Consider the following 14,880-nt stretch of genomic DNA (forward strand, 5'->3'; position numbering starts at 1 on the left):
AATATAAGACAATGGAAAATCTAATCAGGACATATATTGTTGACCATATGAAGTCAAATAGACTTTTTAGTAATAAGCAGTATAGTTTTATATCTTGAAGATCTACTACACTTCAGCTTCTCACAGTTCTTGATAAGTGGTCAGCAGCTTTGGCTAGAGGACAGTCAGTTGATTGCATATATATGGACTTCCAAAAAGCTTTTGATACAGTTCCTCATAAAAGACTACTGTCAAAATTAAAATCCTATTGCATAGACAACAGAGTTACAGACTGGATACAGGACTTTTTAAGTAATAGGAAACAGCAGGTTGTGGGAAATGGTGCCAGTTCAGACTGGAAACCAGTGACCTCTGGAGTTCCACAGGGATCTGTTCTGGGCCCTGTACTCTTTGTTGTCTACATAAGTGTGTTACAATCTGACGTATATCTTTTTGCGGACGACGCAAAAATATTTAGAATAATTAGTAAGGACAATGTTACAGCTCATCTTCAAGAAGATCTCCATAACATGAGTAATTGGTGTGATCAATGGTTACTGAAATTAAATCCAGAAAAATGTAAACATTTACACACTGGGAAGACAAATGATAACATAGTTAATTACACAGTGGGAGTGTGCAAGTGGAAGAGGAAAAGGATATAAGTGTAGTGGTTGATAGTTCACTTGAATTCCACACGCACATTTCAGAAAAATTAAAAAGGCAAAATCTATTCTAGCAATAATTAGAAGAACTTTTCAAAATGTATACAAATAAATAGTTTTACCATTATATAAATCCTTGGTAAGATCTCATGTTGAATTTGCAAGTTTGGTCCAGTGGCCTTACAAATTAATATATATATATAAAAAATTGAGAAGGTTCAGAGAAAAGCTACTAAACTAATTCCAGGTATGAAAGCCATGTCATAGAAGAGTAGTTAAGAAAATTACAATTACCAACTTTAGTATACATGAGACATAGAGGAGACATGATGGAGGTCTATAAGCTTGTTCATAGAATATATGACATCACAGCAGAGCCTGTCATCTACTTTTAGAATAATAGATATGAGTTGAGAGGGAACTCCTTAAAATCATTCCCACTAGTGTTTCTCTGAAAAGAGAAAAAACTTTAAACAACTTAAACTTACACTCTGTGCTGTAAAAGCATGGAACGAGCTTCCAGGGGATGTAGTGCAATTTCCTTCAGCTAACTCTTAAAAATAGATTGGATGAATTCTGGTTAACAAAGGATATTTTGTATAATTATAGAGCTAAATTGTTATTATTTGTGAAACTATTTTGATTTTAAATAAGCATATTGTGGGTTTTGTAGTTGTTGTTGTTGTATGGTTGTTTGTTTTGAGTTGTAGAGTCTGGTGTGGAGGATTCATATCGTGTACCAGAAAACTTTCAATACATTTCAATAAAATAATAAAATTGAGCAATTAAAAAGCAATTAATTCATGGTTTATAAACGCACATTTTGAGTGCCATATAATAAGTGTTTAGACTGCAAATAAAATCATACATGCTCGGAAAAATTTGGCAAACAACCTAAAAGTCTAAATTTGCATTGTTTAGGTTCCTTCTCTCATCTAATGGTTATTTTCCACGTCACCACATCAATATCAGCCTTGCAAACCAACTCAGAGCTTAGTGAGAACATCCTCCTAACACCTGTGTCCTGTCTCAAGAGCAATCAAACAACAGCTAACCTGTGAGTGACACACACACAGGTCCAGGTCTAATGGGACTCCCCCTAAGCCTGCTCCTCTAAAAGGATATTTAAGCAGGCTCTGATTAACGGGAGGGTGACAGAACAATGTCAGGGCTTCTGTGTATACACACACACACACCTATGTTTCTGTCAGTATGCCTCCACAGACAGGCAAACAGCAGACAACCTACATAATCACCAAACACTCCTCTTGCTTCTTCCACATAGCTTTGTGTCTTTTCTCTGTGTGTCTGTTTCTCTTTGTCTTTCCCTCAGTCTCTCCCTCCCACACACATATTTCATCTCACTTTCATTATCATGGCTGGAAACAAAGCAGTGAAAGAAAGAAATGGTAATCTTTCCTTCTCCTCCTCCTTCCTCTTTTCTTTATTTCCTGTTGTCCTCTCTGACTACCCGACAATAAATTTATCAGAATGGCGGTCTGCGCTACTGCCACTGCTTCTGACGGGACAGCAGCCCCACTTTGTGTATACAGAAAGAGATTTCATGCAAGAAAGAAAGACTTGTTTCCAAAGCACATGCAAGAGAGATGGAGATGATGGAGGATGGAAGAGGAGGTTAGCAGGAGGAGAGGGAGGCAAGGAAATGAAAGAGGAAGCAAAGGAATGAGAGCATTCGACCTCCACTCTCTGTCCTCTGGATGTCCCTCTGTGTCCTCTTTCTTCTCCATGCCCTCCTCATCCTCCTCTTTCTCTTTCTTGCTCTATCAACTCACCCGTCTTCAAATCCCACCGGATTGATTTTCCAGGCGCCTCATCAATTGTCTCATCTTGCTGCAACACCTTTTCTGATGCACACACTCTTTCTGCTCCCATCTCACCCTCTTTCTCCCTCTCTAACTCTCTCTCACTCTCTCTCTCTCTATTTTACAACTACAAAGCCTTCATTTCGGTGCACACTGGTCACCATGTCACCAAGAGAAAATAGCAAAACATCTCATATCTTTTTTTTCTTCTGACAGCCCCTCCGCACTCCATCTCTCTCTCTCGCTCTCGCTAAAAGTTGAGTTCCAAAGTTTGTTTTTTAGCCATGCTACAACAATTTTGTACAAACATTCATTTTGCCCAGAGGATGAACCCTAATGACTTTGGTGATCCCGAACGTTTTCATGTATCCAGTGAAATTTAGGTGGTTGGTGCGTCTGTTTCTTGCTAGCTTACAACTAACATCTGAACAGTCTGTACATTGGCTGTTTGGGGCAAATCAACCTTGGGCTGCACAAATGGTCCAGTGGTCAAATTTACGTGAATGACATGAGGCGCAAATTCACTTTGCTATCTGTCTGAAACCACCTTAAGTCTTGTTATTAGGTAGTTGTCCAAAGTACTGGACTTTTCATATGGCACCATTATCAGGCCAAAGTGATTAGGATTCGTATTTTGCAGTACATGTACAGTATGTCTGTGCCAAACTTCATATAATCCATTCAACTGTCAAGTCGCCAAAATGGTGGACCTGTCATATAGACTCACACCACTACTGTGGCTAAAAGTCAACAGAAAAATAATGAAAACTAAACAGTTACAATTTAGTACAGCATGCCCAAACAATGATCTCTCTCACTCTTTCACTATTAAAGTTTACTGCAGTCCTAAATGGCCCAAGGTACTTAAATGTCAAATATCGTCGCTGTCTTGATTTTGTATTTATGCAGTAAACTTTTATTGTGGAAGGAGACTGGAGCATAACAGTGCTGAATTATCCACTGGTGGTGATGTTTAACACAGCTTTATATGTCCCTCCAAGGAAGTGTGTGTGTGTGTGTGTGTGTGTGTGTGTGTGTGTGTGTTTGTTTGTTTGGAAGTTTGTAGACCTGCATTAGCTATGCTCAATTTCTGTGTATGTGTGTTTGGACATTTGCCTTTGCCCAATCCTGTGTGCCTGTGATTAGAGGTGATGACAAATTTACAGACTTATGTTTGGCTTTGTCTTCTGGTGTGTGTGTGTGTGTGTGTGTGTGTGTGTGTGTGTGTGTGTGTGTGTGTGTGTGTGTGTGTCGCAAGTCTCTATCAAAGGCATATAATGCTTGCTGCTGTCCTATCAGCTGTGGCCTGAAGCCGAGTGCTGACATAATTGAAGTTATTAGCCTGCTGCCTGTTAGCCAGCACAGAGCTCGAGGTGGGTCTCAGCCAGCTTTAACCTTGCTACACACACACACGCACGGATGCACACACACACAGACACACACACACACACACACCATCCATTTCTGTCCATCGTCAGTGTTTATCATGGATCATCTCTACTGGAGGGTATGTGTGAAAGTAGGTGGTGGCAGGCAGTGGCGTCGCCAGGCCATTTTACCAGGGCTTAAGCCCTGAACGTTTTGAGGGTAGCTCCGAATGTAATTGTTGATTGTCACCACCAATCCATAGCTGACTATGATGGTCCTCAGCACCCATGGGAAGCCCAGGCCCAGCAGCACATCAAAGATATTACTACCAATGGAGTTGGACACAGCCATGTCACCCTTCCCTTGTCAGGTGAAGATTAGGCTGGCCATACAGTCAGGGACACTGGTACCGGCTGCCAGAAAAGTGGATATGTGTGTGAATGTGCGCATCGCTGAATTCACACACACAAACACACACACACACACACAAACACACTGGTCAGCGGGTGCTGAGTGAGTGAGTGACTTGAGCGGGTGCTGAGTGGTCAGCGGCATAGAGCGGGCGCTTAATGAAGCGGGAAGAGTTCAGAGGAGAAATGGCAGAGAGTACAGGTCCAGGTAGAAAAAAACAACTACATCTTTTTGGATTTTTCCAAAAGAGATGGAAGGGTAAGCAGTTAGCCTATGTAGTAACTTGGTTTATGGTTTAATTACCTGTTGTAGTAACCTTTCAATAATGGTTTAATTACCTGTCAAAGTACATTTCTCCTCATCTTGATTGTAGGTGCAGACGTTATTAGGAGCTTCATTTAAGTTGATTTCGTGGTTTTGCAGAGGGAGAGGGTAGCAGCAGCAGCCGCAGCAAATTGAAATTGAAATTGGTAACAGCTATTTGGTGTTGCTTTGTAGGCCTAATACTTTGTGTTTGTGCAATTTTGATTAGCTAAAATCCTAATGCTACTCATGCCTGAACTGAATCCAAAGTCCCGCCCCCCTTAGTTACTGTTACTAGGTTGAAAAGCTTGACAAAAAGAAACACAAATCAGCAGTCTGTCGTTAAAACGCTGCTCTGTTTCAACACTGTTTGATAAAACGTGCGTGCAGCCTGAAATTCAACTGTACTAACCCTCACGGTGAGTATGAAAAAGTCTAAATAATACATGCAATTCGATAACGTAACATTTTCACCTTAACAAATCATTTTCATATTCATTTAGATTGATGTCATTGTTTTCATATCATATACAATGCAAAATGATACCAATGAATGTTCAGATAGGTCCCTAGGTGACCTGCTTTCGCTATTTTATTTTTCTTGGATCGGTATTCAAAATGCCAATTGGCTAATAGCCTATATTTTTTATTTGAGCCATTTTGTTGTTCTTAAGAGCTGCCTTATCTTTAGAGCTACTACAATACATTTCAGAGGGAAATATTGTATATTTTTTACTACATTTGTCTGACAGCTTTAGCTACTTTTCAGATTACAATTTTACATCCCTTTCCTGTCCAGTGAAAACCACATATCTCCAGATGTGGTGATTTTGAATGATTCTGATAAACTGAAGGATGATGTGTTCCTTTATTTGTTGAAAAAAAGTCTCCCACTACTTAAGCTAAATAAACAATTTAAACCTCCCTTGGATTAGTTGGAAAATGCATCGTCACAAACCTGAAATCAGCCTGTTTTTCTAGGCTCATAAAAAGCGCACTTACTGGTCCTCACAGGACAGTGAGGCTACAAACATATGATTATCTTATAGAATATGATGCATTGCTGTAGATTAAACTACCCTACTACTACCCTACTCCTAACCTAGTATATAATGTAGTTAAAATGAGTTCAACCATAAACATAAACAGCAGTGAAACATACACATTAATGCAGCAGTAATATATTAATCCAGAAACATCTTATATAATAGTAAAACAATGACAGGGACCATTTCACTGCACAATGAGTACATTTTGCTATAATACTTACATTGGTTTTATTTGTCCAGGTCTGGAGATATATAATAGAGGTAAATGGAATTTTAGAATTCTTCACAGTGTTGCAGCATACGTATCTTTCCAGAAACACTGTCCCCATTACTGTGAATAATCCACTAAGCATTATGTCAGCCATGTACATTTGAGCTACTTTTGACCAAAGAAAATGTCTTTGTTGGATTATCCAGAGTACCTATATACTGTTTCTGGATTAGATTAAATCTGAAACAATGAATCCATTAGTCAATCAACAAAAAAATATTCTGCAACTATTTTTATTTGCTTTAGATCTTTGTAAATTGAATAGCTTTGAGTTTTGGACTATTGACTGGTCAAAACAAGACATCTGTCAGATTGGGGTCTGAGAATTGTGATGAGCATTTTTGGCAAATTAAAATGATAATGAAAATAATCTTTAGTCGCAGCCCTAATTCAAGTATCACTTAAGGGAGAAATGTTTTGTTTTTTACTTCTGTACATACCACAGAAAATACACAAACCACCTCCATCCAGAACAGAACCTGCATCTGGTGGCCTTCCTCTGCACTCTCACTCTATGTTTCAGTTTCTTTTTCCTGATGACACCAAAAGGAGGTGAAACTATGTGAGGAGAAAACAACTTTGGCACTAAGCCTTCTTTATCTGTTTAAAACCACTGAGCTGTTCCTTGTAAAATCTTTATATGTTAAGCCAATAAGTGCAGCAAAACAATAAACAACATCATCTTGGTGTTAGCTGGGCATCCCTCCTTTCATCTGACTGGAGATTAGATTCATTTGCTCGACTTACGGTGGCTCAGTTACGAACATTAAACGACACCAAGTCTGTCATCCTCTGACAAACACAATGGCAGGCATTGCCTTGGAAAAGATTAAGCCGCGATTAGGCAGATCGGATACAATAACACTGCCGTCATGTCAGCTCGAGACAACCCAATGTCAACCCAATGGCTGGCAGACTAACCGTCAGATAGACACAGGTTTAAAAAGAATAGTTCTAACAATAACTGTGATGTACTGAGAAGGAAATGCTAACCTCTTGGGTATCAGATACTTATAGGTCTATTCTGGAAGAATTCCCACAAACCACAGTGAAAAGTTCCAACATCGCAGAGATCCTTGGACCCAAAAGGGGAGTAAGACTGCAGAGAAAGCATCAAGAGAGATCTTCAAATGTGTTGAAAGGAGCTGTAAGCAACATTCACTGCCACAAAATGTTGCACTAGAGCACCAGCATCTCAGACCAAAACTAACAGGTGCTATGGCACACCAGACTCCTCCACTTTTCTGCTATTACTCTGCCTGAACTCGCAGACATCATGTCTCTTATGAGAATATCCTCCAGCCCTCTGGACAAAATCCCAAGTAGGTTTTTATTGGAAGTTATGTATTGCGCCCATTTTGCAAATTATTTTAACAGCTTGCTGTCTATTGGCTGCGTCCCAGATTTCTTTAGAACTGCCTGTCCTAAAAAAACCTGGGCTTGATCCCACCCTCCTGGACAACTATCATCCAATCTCCAAACTGCCTTTTATTGCCTAAGATTCTCGAAAAACTTGTATCTAATCAGCTTCTTGCTGCTGTGGAAAACAATAATACCTTTGAAAAGTTCCAACCTGGTGTTCATCAGCACCACAGCACTGAGACAGCCCTTCTCAAAGTCACTAATGACCTTCTAATGAATGCCAATGCAGGCATGTGCTCAATTATTGTGCTGCTGGACTTAAGTGCTGCCTTTGACACAACTGATCATGGCTTTCTTTTAGATAGACTGAGGCACTGGGTGTGCATATCTGGCACTGCACTAGACTGGTTCTCATCTTATCTGTCCAATAGGAAATTCTGTGTCACCATTGATAACTTCATGTCATCCTTTTCCCATATCAAGTACGGTGTGCCTCAAGGTTCAATTCTGGGTCCAATACTGTTTTCCTTATACATGCTTCCCTTGGGTGATGTCATCCGCAGACATGGGATTTCTTTTCATTGTTATGCGGATGACACACAGTTGTACCTCCCTGTCAAGCCCACTGACCTTAGTGCGCAGAGTTCTCTGCAGGACTGCCTGTCTGACATAAAAAATTGGATGTTGATACATTTTCAGCTCAACTCAAACAAAACTGAAATCCTTGTTATTGGGCCCCAACATATCACTAAAAAAAATACTGACATCTACCTGTCACAACATATCAAGCCTGTTGCAAGAAATGGTGTCTTTTTTGATAGCAATTTATATTTTGAGCAACATATCACTAAACTTGTCCAATCATGTTTTTATCACCTCAGAATCATTGCAAAAATTTTAATTTTAGTGATGCAGAAACTGTTGTACATGCTTTTATCTCGTCACGTCTTGATTATTGTAACAGTCTGTTCACTTGTCTTAATCAAAAAACTTTGAAACGACTGCAGACTGTACGGAACTCAGCTGCTAGGCTTTTAACCAGGACCAAGAGATACGATCACATCACACATGCTTCAGCCTCTTTACATTTACATACATTTGTTTTAGGCTCCAGATTATATTTTAGACCTTTTAATCGCTTATGAACCTTCACGTAGATTGAGATCTTCGGACAGGGGTCTTCTGTCTGTTCCTGAGTCCAGGATGAAAACTAAGGGGACCCCCGAGGCCCCGAAGCTCTGGAACAACTTGCCCAAAGAAATTAGGTTTTCTGAGTCAGTGTCTTCTTTTAAGTCTCTTCTCAAAACACATTTTTATTGAATTGAATTCAATTTTATTTATATAGCGCCAATTCATAACAGACATTATCTCATTGCGCTTTTCCTATAGAGCAGGTCTAGACCGTACTCTTTATAATATTAATTACAGAGACCCAACAAATTAATTAAATCTATATTGGAAAGCATATCCTGATTTTATCTGAGCTGTTTGTTTATTTTATTGTTTTTATGTATTTTATTTATTTTATATATTATTATATTATCATTCACTGTGGTATTTTATTTCTCTCTTAGTGAAGCACTTTGCACTTTGTTTTGATAAGTGCTCTATAAATAAAATTTTATTAAATAATTATAGAGAAAAATAAATTGTACCTCACAGAGCATTGTAAAATACACTTCATTCAAACTGGACAGAAACAAAATAAAACTCACCAAAACCTTCTTTGTTAGTCTTTCCACTGTTCCAACAATCACCAACTCTGGTTTGGTCATAATAAATACTTAATTCACTGCATTAGATTAGAAAAAAAACAGCTCTCCTCACAGATGAATAGTTTCACATGAGAGAGTCACATGTACTAACATGCACGTGCGGCTGGTGGGGCTGTATAAACAAAGCAAAGAGAAGGTGCAATAACAACACAGGCAGAGGGGGTGTGACATCACCCTCTGCTCAGGACGCCATTACTCCACTATATCTTTATATAGCAAATTGTTGTTTGCTGCTATATTAATGTTCAGAATCTCATGTACAGAACCTTTTAACAAGGTGTGGAGAGAAACCAGTGTGGACTTCTTAGAAACATTTTTTAAATGAGACATACTACATTAGCATGACAACCAAACACTGTGTTGGAACTTGGCTTTTCATCCCAAAGTTGTTGACGAGGCTTTGCCTCATACTTTGTTCTTCATGGTGGAAGTAACGGCTATCAAAAGCACTTTGGCATGTGGAATACCAAATTGCCAAATATCCACTTTGTATGAATTATTCATGCTGGTGTGTGTTACCTGAAGCTTTAGGCAGAACGCTGGGGACCTGTAGCTCCTCTATATGCTCTAAATGGATTTCACAGTTCCCCATGGAGATATGAGGGAAGCCTTGGTAGCAGCCATGAGGGGCACATCCAGAAAATCACAGCTTTGATTGCTGAGAATCCAAATAGCAAGCACAGGTACACTCTGAACGCTGGAGATGAGACTTGAATACAATTCAGCCCATGTTTAGCTTGTCGACTAGCTTGGTGCAAATATGTTCTCCAGCATGTAAAGATGAAGAGTTTAACTCTCCAAGGCACCAAAGGAACAGTCTCATGAACAAACTCAATTTTTTTTTAAAACCAAAGCTTTCCACTCGTCTCAAAAATGTATTTGCTTACTTAAGAACAGTATTTATTTTTGATTACCCCTTTCACTTCAGAAATGTGTGAAAGACTGTGCTGACTAATGAAATGAAAGGCCATCTTAAAGCTATCAAGCATAATAATAAGGATATTACACTTCAGTGTCAGCTCTTCACTTTAACACTCCAAGAGTTAAGGAACAATTCAAGTCTTTTGATATCCTCAATAAGATAAGGGAGAAGTCACTAAAACATGAAAACCTTGATAAAGTATCAATTCAGCCAGACCCTGCCATCCGCCCACCTGGCTCCTCCCGCTGTCCCGTCACCTGCAGTGACCTTAGTTCAGCTTTAATTTCATGTCTTGCTCTCTCCCTGGCCAGGAAATTCAATTCAATTTTATTTATATAGCGCCAATTCATAACAGAAGTTATCTCATTGCACTTTTCAAATAGAGCAGGTCTAGACCGTATTCTTTATAATATTAATTACAGAGACCCAACAAATCCCACCATGAGCAAGCATTTGGCGACAGTGGCAAGGAAAAACTTCCTTTAAAAGGCAGAAACCTTGGACAGAACCAGACTCAATGGTGGGCGGCCATCTGCCGCTGGCGTTAATTTTAATTAATGGCAGCGCTCGTGTTGTAGTCACATGTAATGGAGGACATTAGAACAGTTGCAATTACCATGAACTGTACCATGAATGTACAATACGAATTGGATTCGATTACTCACTCACTTCACAAGTGCCATCCACAGTGAAGAAGAGAGAGAGAGAGAGAGAGAGAGAGAGAGAGAGAGAGATGACCATTTTTCTCTGAGCATGTTTGAAGCAGGGGCACCTGCTTCATTATTGTGAGCCAGCAACTCAAACAGGAAGAAAATCAAGGCGGTGAAATGGACTCGGTTAGACTACACCAAATCCATTTACTGTCCACAATTTCATTTTGACAAGGCAATCAATTTGCATTTCATCAGCATTTTCCTGTACATTGCGTCACAGTAATGATTTTTACCATCAATCAGTTCCCAACACCACCTCTGTAGTTAGGATAATTCAGATTATTACAACTTTGGTCTGAATGTCATAGTTTTCCTCATCATGTCTTTCAGTTATGATAACTTGTAGATATGACGCACAACATTAATTGCTGAGATCTTGGAACGTGGCGTCATCAGTAAAAGTCAGGCGGTGCAATAATTTGTAGGTCAAACTCAAAGTGAGCGCACATGAAATGCTGCTAATAATCCCTCAATGCACAGAAACATTGTGTGTGCACAACTATGGCACGTATCAAAGTCAAAGCAGAAAGTGACTGTTAACTGTGATGGATGTTTACAACAGACAGTTTGGGTAATCATTTTAGTGTTTTCTCTTACAAAGAAGTTTGACTAACGTGGGGGTTTGTTTCCAACCTGTCTCATCATCCAACTGCTCACATTTCTTGACCCATCAGACTTATTTTCAGAAATCAGAATCAGAAATACTTTATTGATCCCCGGGGGGAAACTCTTTTGTTACAGCAGGTCGCCTTTACGTCAGTGCACACAGGAATAGAAGTACTAGCAAAAAATATAATACACTATAATACAGGTCAGAAAATAAATTAAGTACCAAGTGGGTATAAGTATAAAATAAAATAAGTGTGAAGTACCAAGTGGGTTTACCGACAAGTGGAGTTTAGTGATGTCATTGTGTTCTCAGATCTCAGTTGTTAACTTAGTGAGTACAATGTTATTACTGATAAAAATGATAGTCAAAACTATGAAAGTTGTAATAAACTGAAATTAAATGCACTGGTGACATTTTAATGCATATGACAATGCATTTCTTGAATCCTTATGATTTAACACACTTCTATGTCACACTTTGTGTATATGTGTGTGTTGTAAATGTGTGCATGAGCAAAATAAAAGTCTTGATGGCCAAAGCTACAAAAATGATGTTGTAAAAATGAAGAATTATTATTTAAGGTGTACTTAAGTTTAGGCAAATAAAGCTACTTTATTAAAGAAACCAGTGTTGACTGTTGGTGTAAGTCAGGACATGAACTGTACTTTCTCATGCCAAAGTCACATGTTTAGTCAAACCCATTATCCACCCTTACCTTCTTCCTAATGCCAGGATCACACTACATTATATTTTAGTCTTCTGAGATGGTCATTGTGTCACATTAAGCAATGCAAGTCATACATTCTTGCTGTTACTTAGCTGATAGACATGGCAGACTGTGCTTAGGACCCTGACCAATCAGACCATGCCATATTTAAGGACTTGGGTGATAAGTAAGGTACTATGGACCAAACTCACTGTTTCACCTGACTGCACCAGCAATGAATGTTTATGCATGCAAACACAAATTATGTATGGAAGTAAAGGTGGAACCATTCATGGTCACTGGGAGGTGAAAGTGCGCTCTGAGTGTGTGTGTGAGCAGCATACATATGTGTACAGAGGGTGATGTCACACACACAGGTTTGATTCATTTGGTTTAATGGTCCTGACCCGAGGGTGATAGTGAAATGTTTAAAGGTTCAGTGAAATAAAATAAAACATTGTTCCTCTTTCACATCTCTGTGTTTACAGTTCTGTGTGTGAAAAGCGCTATGTGCCTCTATTAGTCAACATCACCAAACATGTGATAGACTTTGTCAGTTTTGTTTCCAACACCCCGCGTCAGGCCAAACTGACAGCAAAGAGTAGAAATCCAGCTCTATTTTATTCTATGTCATGTGACTGGTCCACAGTGTACCATCTGATCCTACATCTATATAAAACTTACTTTATAACACTAAAATTAAATAATGAATCTAACACTCCATGAAACATAACTAGACTTCCATGAGTTTGCCTCCCACCTCAGCAGCAGCAGATAATGGGCTCTTTAAGTGAGAATAAAGCCTCGGTACGATAGCACTCCTCTCTCCTCTCCAAGCTCGCCTCATGACTCATTTACCCAAAGTGAACATCTCCAGCACATTAGAATAACTGATGCGCCCAACAAAGTTGTCAACCAATATTAATTGCTTAATTAAAAGGAATGTATTGTCGTTTTGAGTTTACAGGTGGCTCAGTATCTACGCAGAGCACATAAAATAGATGAGAGATCAAGGTGGGCGGACGTGCTTGAGATGGAGGGGTGGACTAGGAGGAAATGATGGGATTATGAGAGGAACCAGAGAAATGTTTCTATTCTCATACATATGTAAACTTACAAAGTCTTCATGTATGGATGTATAATATTTTAACTTTAGTGAGCAAGGGGAAGATTGCTGCAGTAATTTCTATATGATACAATCATCACAGGAGTGACCTTTGAAGTGATAATCAATGAGCTCTGTGGTTTCATCTTTGCTTCAGAGTGAGCATTGCTGGTGTTTGCACTCCGTTTCCCACAAGACCACTTATCTTTCAAAAGTAATGTCTCTTTTTAAACCAGCTGCATCTTATTTTCATATTGCTGACCATCATTTCTATCAGCATAATTGTGGAGGTTCAGGGTGCAGAAACGATGCTATACACAGTAAGGCTGAAAATATTTGTCTAAGAATTACAGTAATTGATTTATAGATCAACATTAAACAGCCAACAATTTAGGTAATTGATTAATTGGTTGTTATCAATCAGCTTCTCAACTGTGACATCTAGTCACATCTCAGTATCTCCACTTTAGACTGGTGAGTAAAGGTATACCATCAAGATGACTTGTAAAATACAGGCTGTAAAACATAACATTAACTTTTGGGAGAAGCAGTCCTTTTGCTGGATTTTCTGAAGTTGGAGGTTGTCTAAATAGCACTCCAGTCTTTGCCATCTTGGCAATCACAGCTGATGTTGTCTTTTCCCCAGAATAGACCTATCAGACACTAGGTTTTCAAAACAACATATGTAAAGTTTTGTTGCGATATTATTTGTTCTTAATGTCACTTAAGCAAGTCATGAAGGTCCAAGGTACCCCACCACTCAACTGCCAATACACTCACACACTAAAACACACACACTGTATATACACCATCTCTGAGTGTAGATTAGAGGATTAACAGCCCATCTTCTCAGCGCAGACCTTTACTTTTAGGCACTTTTCACTTCCTAAGCCACCCACCCAATCTAACAAAATTTCAAGCATGCATCCAAGCAAATATGAATAAAGGACACTTTTTCTAGGTACACCTAGCTAAATCTAAGCAGTCTAATACAGCTGCCCTGCAATAAATCCTGCCTTTATGAAGATTATCATGTTCACTTTTAGCTGAGACTGTGTCAGCAAGGTGTTGAGTCCACCCTGTGGTCGTGTTATGTTCTGAGGTAGTTCTAATAGTTTGTCCAGTGGCCACAATATCAGGAACACATTTCAATTTAATGGAGCACATATAAACAGTGCCACAAACTACAGCTTCCAAAATTACTAAAGATGACTCAAGAACCAAGTCGCCAATGATGTCCTGGTGAATGACCTGATTAAACACTGACCATCATGTTCGACAAGTTTTAGCAAAAAAGAAAGAAAAAACACCCTGGAGTCTCAAAAACACTGAAAAGTTAATGTTAATGACACTTTCTCCAAAAGTCTAAAAAAGGAAATGGAGTCATTATCATACCTTATTGAAATATGAGTTGAACAAGTGCCTTCATTTCCATAGCAAATGATAGATTAGGAGAATTAACTGTGCCATGCCATGATGGATCTGCTTTGCTTCAGCTGCTGATGGTGCAGCAGATAGGGCTGTGAATCTAAGATAGTACTACATGGATCATTGTGGAGAGGATAATAATTCAGAACCTCATCAAAACAGAGAATGATGGTGATTTGTCAGTGAGAAGCTCCTCTTGAATACAGAAATAAATTTTGGTAACGGCTGTCTACCAGGGCTGGAAGAGAACCAAATGAGGAAACTTTTCTGAAACCTGTCAGAGTTAATAAGTGACATCACTGTTGGAAACAGTGACTTAAAGCTGTACTAAGCAAGGTTTTCATGTAAACCTCCACACATGTTTTTAAGCCTAAGCACACTAAATCAAGT

At 39.0% G+C, this 14,880-nt stretch overlaps 1 protein-coding gene across 8 annotated transcripts in view; it reads right to left on the minus strand.

Annotated features, from left to right (window-relative positions):
- rbfox3a (RNA binding fox-1 homolog 3a) overlaps positions 1-14,880 on the minus strand; it is an 869,263-nt gene that overhangs the window by 834,486 nt on the left and 19,897 nt on the right. The gene's annotated exons all lie outside the window — the stretch shown is intronic.

This window comes from Siniperca chuatsi, linkage group LG20, assembly GCF_020085105.1.
Source record: "Siniperca chuatsi isolate FFG_IHB_CAS linkage group LG20, ASM2008510v1, whole genome shotgun sequence".
Taxonomy (NCBI): domain Eukaryota; kingdom Metazoa; phylum Chordata; class Actinopteri; order Centrarchiformes; family Sinipercidae; genus Siniperca; species Siniperca chuatsi.